The 8420-nt window shown below is 42.1% G+C and overlaps 1 long non-coding RNA gene across 1 annotated transcript; it reads left to right on the top strand.

The window, feature by feature from the left end:
- Positions 1-5768: 5768 nt before the first annotated feature.
- LOC119280472 lies at positions 5769-7570 on the top strand. Its single transcript, XR_005138094.1, has 3 exons — positions 5769-5853; positions 5936-6175; positions 6940-7570. It is a non-coding gene; the product is annotated as an uncharacterized LOC119280472 (long non-coding RNA).
- The last annotated feature ends 850 nt before the right edge of the window (positions 7571-8420 follow it).

The raw sequence follows: 8420 nt of genomic DNA, 5'->3' as shown, positions 1-8420 counted from the left end.
CGTGCGCGTGGACGCAAGCGTCCTCGAGGCCCAGCTCCCGCCCCAGCCGCTCCGGCCCACCTCCGCCGCGCGACGCCATGATTTGGCCGACTGTCTTCTAATCCGGCAATGAAAAGGGAGAGTGTGGGAGTGATGTGGTGTCGAGTGGGAGGGGAATGGAGTTGCGAGTGGATAAGCGGTGAAACTCGTTCGGGCAACCCAACATCATCCCGAACGCTACGCTCATCATGACGTGGCATGGGATGTCATCGAGATTCGGCCGACGGCTAGCACTGCCTCCGGGACGATTTGCAAAAGCACCGCACGTTCGGGAGTTATTGATTCCGTTCATTTTCATATGACACGTACATGACATATATGGATTAATCACAGTATAAACTCTTCGGATTCCTATTCTGGCCTATCTTGTTCCTGAGTAAGTGAGTACCCCAGCAAATGTGTTCAAACAAAAAAAGAGTACCCCAACAAACGGAAAGCCACCACATCGTTGATACTGTTTGGGAACAGATGCTATCCATGCATGCAAAGATGCAAAGAAGTTGTCCCATGTCATTAACAAACTGAGTTACTATAATCAAGGCGTTGTTCACACATTTATAAGAATAAAGCTCTGTTGTGCGAATGGTGGTGGAAAATCTATAATACAGAGGGGTCATGGCAAAAAGTGCTTAGAGGGAGTATGTTAGAAATACTTGTACTACCAGTGTTAAGCACAAGGCTGGCGACTCGCATTCTGGGGTGAGCTCCTGAAACATAAGGAATTTTTCTTTTCCCTATGTATATTTAATATAGGAAATGGTGCAAGCACCAGATTTTGGGAAGTTTGGTGGATAGGACCTAAATCTTTGTAAGACTGTTATCCCAGATTATATAATATTTGTTTTGAAAAAAGACAAATTTGTTGATGTGATTTTGAAGGGAGGTTTAAACAATGTTAGATTTAGGAGGTCGTTGTATGGGGAAACTTTAGAACTTTGGGGTCACATCAGAAAGGCTTGTGAGAGTGTGACACTTAGTGGTCAAAAAGATGTGGTGAGTTGGACTTTGATAGGTAGTGGTAAATACACAGTTAAGTCTTGTTATAGACATTTGGTACAAAATGGGATCAAATATCCACATAAATTACTCTGGAAAGTTGAAATGCCTCCTCGGGTCAAAGTGTTCATCTGGCTTGTGCTGAGGGGGAGTATCCTTAGTAAAGATAATCTTGTTAAAAGTGGGTGGCTGGGTCATAGCAACTCCTCTTTTTATGGACGAGGAGAAGACATTAATCATCTCTTTTTCCATTGTTCTATTGCTAAAATGTTGTGGATGGTTATGAAATGTTTTTTTGGTATGACTGATATTCTTGATGACACCCAGAAATTTTGTCGGGACATGGATCAGAAAATTTGATAAAAATGACTGGGACCTTATGACTAGGAATTTCTGCAATTTTCTGGACACTGTGGAAACTAAGAAATAAAGTAGTCTTTGATAATAGTAGGGTTACTGACCCCTGCGTTCCTGTTAACATGATTATCAAATGGTTGGATGATTGGAATTATTGCAGACAAAACAAAGAAGAATAAGGCAAATGACGGCGGGTGTAAGGCAACTTGAGCAGGTTGCGAGGGAGATCTTTAGAGGGGTGCACAGCTGGAGAATAGGGTTCAATGACTTGAAGGAGTGGCTGCCCCTGATCTCTTTCCTACTGTAGATGAAGTTTCCCTTGAGTTGCCTACTTTGCTCCTGCCCTGTGGTCTTCCTGCTTTATATTGCTTTTGCGCTTTCTCAACCTAGTCTTGTTATGCGGGCTCTCCGGATTAGCATCTGGTGGTTTTTGCTGGATGTAAAAACGTGTTCTGTGGGCTGCTGGGAGGAGGGAGGGATGGCTCCCTCGGTCGTGGTAGCTCTAAACTAAGTTTTCTTTCAGTTTCCTAGTTGCTCTCTAATGAAGACATTGTGGTTTCTTTTAATGGAAATCGGAGAGGGAGCTCTCTTTATTAAAAATATACATATTAATTGCACAAACACTATAACACAAAGCAGTGTTAATCAAATTACTACTACAAGGAGATGTGATAGAGCCCACATGCTACATGTCCATGACACCTGGAGGCATATGGTGCCAGACGAGCCATTGACGACTCTGCATTCCTCCGCCCCAAACACAGTCACATCGGCACAAGATCGATTCCTCTCGCCGAATAGCGCCACCTGACCATCGCCGCATACCATCCCCAAACACACCACTTTGCCATCACCAGCTACGGGTTAGCCGCTTCAGCATCCGGTCTCCGCCATGCAAGAATTATCAAAGGATACCCTCCCCTTTGACGGATGGGGCCTACCGTCGTCGCGGTAGCGGCGGTGAGAAGGGATGACAGGGAAGAGCGGTGCAAGCGAGGGTTTCTCCCATGAGTCGTCGAAAGGAGTGACACATGGGTCGACAATATATGCATGGTTTTCATTTAGATAGGAAACGTACATGACATATATGCATGTCAAATTATGCAACTCTAATTATTCCTTTTTGTACCTATTTGTTTTCTCATTGCCACAAAAAAAGGAAAGTAAATCACCGCATCCGCATTTTGATGGTACGGGTTTTGAGTGCACCATTTTTACTACAACCGCATTTTGAGTGCAACACTAAAGAAATGATGAGCTCACTATTTTTGAACGAAAATATATAAAGATGTGTAGTACAATTTTTTTAGAAAAAAAACTATGGACCTAGACATGCATGGTGGCGCAGCGAGAGGGCCTCCTTGCTCCTGGCTGGGGCATTGATGATGAATCTCATATGGAGTATTACGTCGCTCGCACTTGGGGCAGGGGTTGGGATGGGGGAAGCCATGGCGGTGTGTCGTACCGTGGTGGTTTGTTGGCTATGTTGATGGAGAACAAGGATGGTGAGTTGACTGACGTGTATGGCTACTGCAGATCGGTAGCTCGGATATCAACTATGGTCGGAGTAGCTAGGCTAGAGTGGCGATGGGTTTGGTGAGCTATAGGTGGAAGCCTAGTTCGAGCACATATATGGGTTTGGTGAGCTATAGGTTGCCTGATGCGGAGACTGGTGCAGCGCAGTGGCCATCCTCCACCACGCCATCCGTAGTAGCTTCGGTCAAACCCTCCTCCATGCTGCCCTACCAGTTTTGCACCATCGCTGATTGCCTCGTGCCGTGCAGTAGGGTTACGATTCTAGGAGAAGCGGAATCGAGAGAGAAATGAATCTGGGAAATCCCTGAATCGGGTGAGGATATGTACGGTTCAGTCAAACTAGATTTTTTTCTATTTTTTTCAATGTGCTAAATCAGGGTAAATAAGAGTTTTCAAGTCTCTATTGACGGTGTTAACAGCAAAAACTGATGGAAGTGTCTTGAAAGGAAGAAAATGAAGTTGTGGTGTCAAAAAGGGAAGAATAAAATTTTGAGGGCCATAAAGGGAACGGGATTTTTAAAAAGTGCCAAATAAGAAATTCTCTCAATTATCAGCCGGATCTCACATAGATGTACTCTTTACTTTCTTTTCTCAAATGTTTCTATCATAATGTTGTCAGATGGCCGGGCGCGGTAACATGTGCCTTTATGTTATAGTGACCACATTATTATACATTATGTCTGAAAGATTATTGGATACCCAAGAAGATTGAATTTTGATGGTAGAAAATTCATAATAGTGTATATAATCTCAGAGAAAATTCACACGTCATGCATGTCAATAATGAAATATATGTTAAGTGGATTTCTATATTCAAATTAATGCACAACCTCTTATTTTATAAACTAGTGGGAGCTTTGGTGTACGCCAAATTAAACCAGTTACATTCTAGAGGAGCTTATCAAATATCAAATCATATGTGTTAAAAAGTAGAATCTACAATTTTCTATGTTCTTTGATGGTTACAATAAATGTTTTATCTGAAGTACAAACCATGCACCTGTTGCCCATTTATTAATGAACCCAAGTTGCAAGAAACATTTGGCATACCCTAAAAGTTTATATAAGCTTACCTAATAATACACTAGAAACCACTATTAATACTTTTATTAGATTGTATGCTTTACAAATCTCTATCATGATATTTAATGATATTAATTTATACGAGCACACACACATGGAAATATATTTTATACACTATATAGTTAATACAATTTTAAAGAATTAACTCAAAAAGATAAAAAAAATAGTTAGGAAATCAAAATTTTAGTGATATGCATTTAAACTGCATATCAAACAAAGAACACTAAGTATTACAGAGCAAAAAAATTATACTGTTGACTATGCTAACTAACTACTCCTCCATTTTTACTATACTTTCAACAAGTTTGTAGAAAAATGTATTAACATATACACCACCAAATCAATAACATTGGTTTCACTATCGCATATGTTTTCACAACATATAAATTTGTTAATGTAAATATTCATATTGTTTTCTACAAACTTGGTCAAACCTTATTAAATTTGACTTCAGTCATAGCTAAAATACATAGCAAATAAAAACGAAGGGAGTAATATAAAAGTGAACTAATTAAAGCTATAGTATTATAGAACTCATTTAAATAAGCTTAAAAGTTTATTATAAATATATGAATTTTACTACATCATGCCCATGTCGCGCCCGTCTCCCGGCAGAGAAGCACGTGACCACACTCAAGGCGGTGATGCTCAAGAGCATCTCCATCCGTCCCCTAGGCGAAGCCGGTGACTGTAGGCTCAGTGAGATCATCCCCAATCCCGCTATTCTGTTACATTCCGATCAATACAGCTCACCTGTTTGATAATATGTTTGTATCGATGCAATACGAAGTGGAGGCCGCGAAGGCGGAGGAGTGCTAGGGCGACGGCGGTGGCGGGGAGAAGGGCGGCCAGCTGGTCAAGTCCGCTGATGGCTGGTGTTCGAGGTGTATAGCCAGGGTAATGTTCCCAACTGCAGTCTGCCGGGCAATGGCATCACTGCTTCAAAACTCGTGCTCGCTTCCTAAACTCGTGCCGGGCAATGTGCCACTTTGCGTAGTTGTAATTTAGTGCAAATTACTAATGCTCTAATTGGGTATTTCATAGGTGTTATGTAACATCCCAACTTTTATTTAATTTTGATGTTAAATAGAATCATCAATGCATATCATATTTTATTGCATTTTCGAGTTTTTTTTGGAATATTCAAATAATATTTTCCACTTGAGAAAAATAAAAGAGAGGGGATAAGATGACTTCCTCAATTATAAAAGAGTTGGAAAATTCATTAGAATATTATTTGGAGTTTTTAGAATTTATTTGGTATTTATTTTATGTGCCAAAAGTGCATTAATTGCATTATGAAATTATTTTAAAAAAATTATGTGCTTAGAATAATGTTTGCTATGCTGTATTTATTCTATAATGATTTAAGAAATTATTGTGGTATTTTTTAAATTAGTTTGGTGTTGTTTTGGACATTAAAAGATTTTCGGTAAAAAAACACACACACACTAGCAGGCCCAAGCACAGCGCCAGCCAGCTGGCCCGCTCGGCCAAAAGCGGTCCAAGGCCCAGCCCCGTGCTCGAATGACCTTCGAGCCGGCCGCCCGTTCTCACCTCCATCTCTATATCTCGCCGACAAGTGGGCCCCAGTTCCATAGGCCGTCCCCAACCTCCTGCCGCGCGGCTCGGGAGGAGCTCGCGCTCCTCCCGCAACCGCCAGCCACACCTTTGGGATAAGCCTTGTCAACCCTTCCGTCGCTCCCAACCTCGCCTGTAAATACCCCGGACACTCCCACTCTCATCTTGCCAACTCACTTCTCCCCACGCCGCTTATAGCCGACGCCCCACAGATTTGCATCTCGCCGGACCCGACCGCCTCGCCGCAGGAATTCATCGCCGGTGAGCCCTCCCCGACCTCCATTATTCATCAATCGAACCGCCGTTCCCATACGCATCTGTTTGACAAATTTTCCTCGCCCAGGTTCAGCCGGAGACGATGCCCTGACGATGCACGCCCTCGCCAGAGCACACAGAGTGCCGCCGCCCTTCATCTGCCTATCTGGATGTCGCCAAGGACCGCCGTCACCACCAACCGGATCACCTCGCCGCACTGGTCCTTCCTATCTACTTGCCCGCCGCCAGAACCCGCCGCACTGGCCGCCTCCTCCGACCCGAGCCGCCCGGCCGTCCTCTGCTCGTCACTGGCCACCACCAGCCCACTGTAAGCCGCCGCTCCTTCTACTGCCCGTTAGATCGATCACCAACGGCCCATATTAGATTGTATTAATTGTTTTTTAGTCGAACCAGTACACGGTTAACCACGGTTTCATTTTAAAACAACCAGTCGATTTTTGTTAGATAGCTGCGGGCTAGCGTTTTTGTTAATTGCCGGTTGTTCACCGTATAGCTTCCGCAGTGGACGCTGCTCAGCCAGCCACGAGCCGCCACGTGTCCAGGGACTTAGATGCAGTATTTTTTTTTCTTTAGATTAGCCCCTAAACTTCGAGTAATCACTTTTTTTAAACGTAGATCCAAATCAGACGAAACCAACGACAATTTGTTCATCTTGATTAGATATATCCAGAGAACCCATCTTTGCAAACTTTTGTAGATTTCAAATTTGAATTGTTTTAAATTCAAATTTGAACTCTTTTCGGCCATATCTCCTAAACCGTAGCTCCTATTAAGTTGATTCTTTTTGCAGTTTGTCACCATAGCCAAACCCTATGAATTGAACCATTGTCACAATATTTTTCACACACTTAGGATATGTATATGATAGTTTTACTCGTACGCCTAGTATGCACTATGGTTCACATCACAAATTTTTGAACCCCATGTCGTATGTTGCTTTGCACTTAGAATATTTTCATGCAAGTTAAGTGTGTTGGATCTTCATTTGTTTTTTCCGAGTCTTTGCATGTTGCATATTATTTTGATTCTATGAAATGTTTGCTTATGTATGGTTATTTACTTTGACCATAGATTGTCCGGAATGCGAAGCCGAATACTATCATTCTCTAGAGTTGAACCAGCAGTACAAGGGCAAGTTCACATTTGACCATTCTTTCATTTACCTATGTTTTATATATGCACTTAGTCCTTTGTGGTAGGATTGCATGGCAGAAAATTTATGCCAGATGGCTATGTTTTTACCTAGTATTTCATTTGAGGTAGGTCTGAACTATACAACCTTGTCACCACCGTGTAAGTTTATTTTGCCTCGCTAATGTAGACGTGGATTGGGGGTGTTCATGGCGAAACTTGAGTGACAAAGTAGTAATCAGGACAAAGACTTTTAAAGGAACTACGTGGGCGGAAATTGGTTTAATTTGTTGCGAAGTACAATGGGTGCATGCATGGAAGTCCATGGTGGTGCACCACTATTGGTCCGTCCGATCAGGATCAAAGGGATCAAATGTGTTTTCATGTCTAGCAGCTTACGTGTGCAGCCACAAGCCAATATGGGCTCTGGCTTAGTTGAGTAGATAATGTGACCCCTTACGGGATAGGCTAGCTGATGTAGAATATCTAGGTGTACCGGCCTACACTACTAGGAAAACGCTTATAGATAGAAGTTTATCAGTAGCGTTTGTTTGTGACCCCACGCTACTAGTAGTTAGTAGTAGCGCTGGCTAGAAACACTAGTAGAAAAAGGGTCAAATGTGAAGCACAATAGTGCCGGTTGGAATTTCAGCCCGCACTAATGTGTACACTAGTGCCGGTTCTTGGCGGCGATCAATAGCACCGGTTCGTGGCGAACCTTTAGTACCGGTTCATGCCACGAACCAGTACTAAAGAGGCTGTGTCAGCCTGCGGTCAGGCTATGGCCCCACCATCACCATTTAGTGCCAGTTCGTACAACGAACCGATACTGATGAGGTTATGGCAAGCTGTTTTTTAGTCCCACCTCGCGAAGTGAGAGGGACTAGGAGCGGTTTATAAGCCCTGAGTGCAGAGACGATGAAGAAGAGGCTCAATGCTCACGTTGCTTAGCTTCAAGCCTTCAGGAATACGGTAGACTGCATGGAGCTATACGCAGTGCTGTTTACACTATTCCGAAAGGCTTGAAGCAAATTAACGAGCATTGCACCTCTTTTTTATTTTTAATAACTTATTACAACTCCGGACTTCCTCTGTTATGGCAAAAACTAATTGCACGTCGACATTTTTTTTAAGTTATAACTCCAGACTTTGACCATCAAGTTTTGCAGAAAAGATAAAATTGCAGAAAAGAAAAAATAGCAGAAAAGAAGAAAAACTATAGCTGAAAAGAAAAAAAAATAAAAAAACTACTCAGAAATAAATAGAAGAAAATAAATATTGCAGAAAAGAAAAAACTACTCAGAAATAAATAGAAGAAAAAATAAAGCAGAAAAGAAAAAAAAATTATATTTGCTATTTTTCAATCGTTTACAAAATGACCATGAAATTGCAAATCACTACAAAATGAACTCTGAAAATGT

This window comes from Triticum dicoccoides, chromosome 3B (genome assembly GCF_002162155.2).
Source record: "Triticum dicoccoides isolate Atlit2015 ecotype Zavitan chromosome 3B, WEW_v2.0, whole genome shotgun sequence".
In the NCBI taxonomy this organism is placed as follows: domain Eukaryota; kingdom Viridiplantae; phylum Streptophyta; class Magnoliopsida; order Poales; family Poaceae; genus Triticum; species Triticum dicoccoides.
This window is presented reverse-complemented; position numbering and strand designations above follow the sequence as displayed.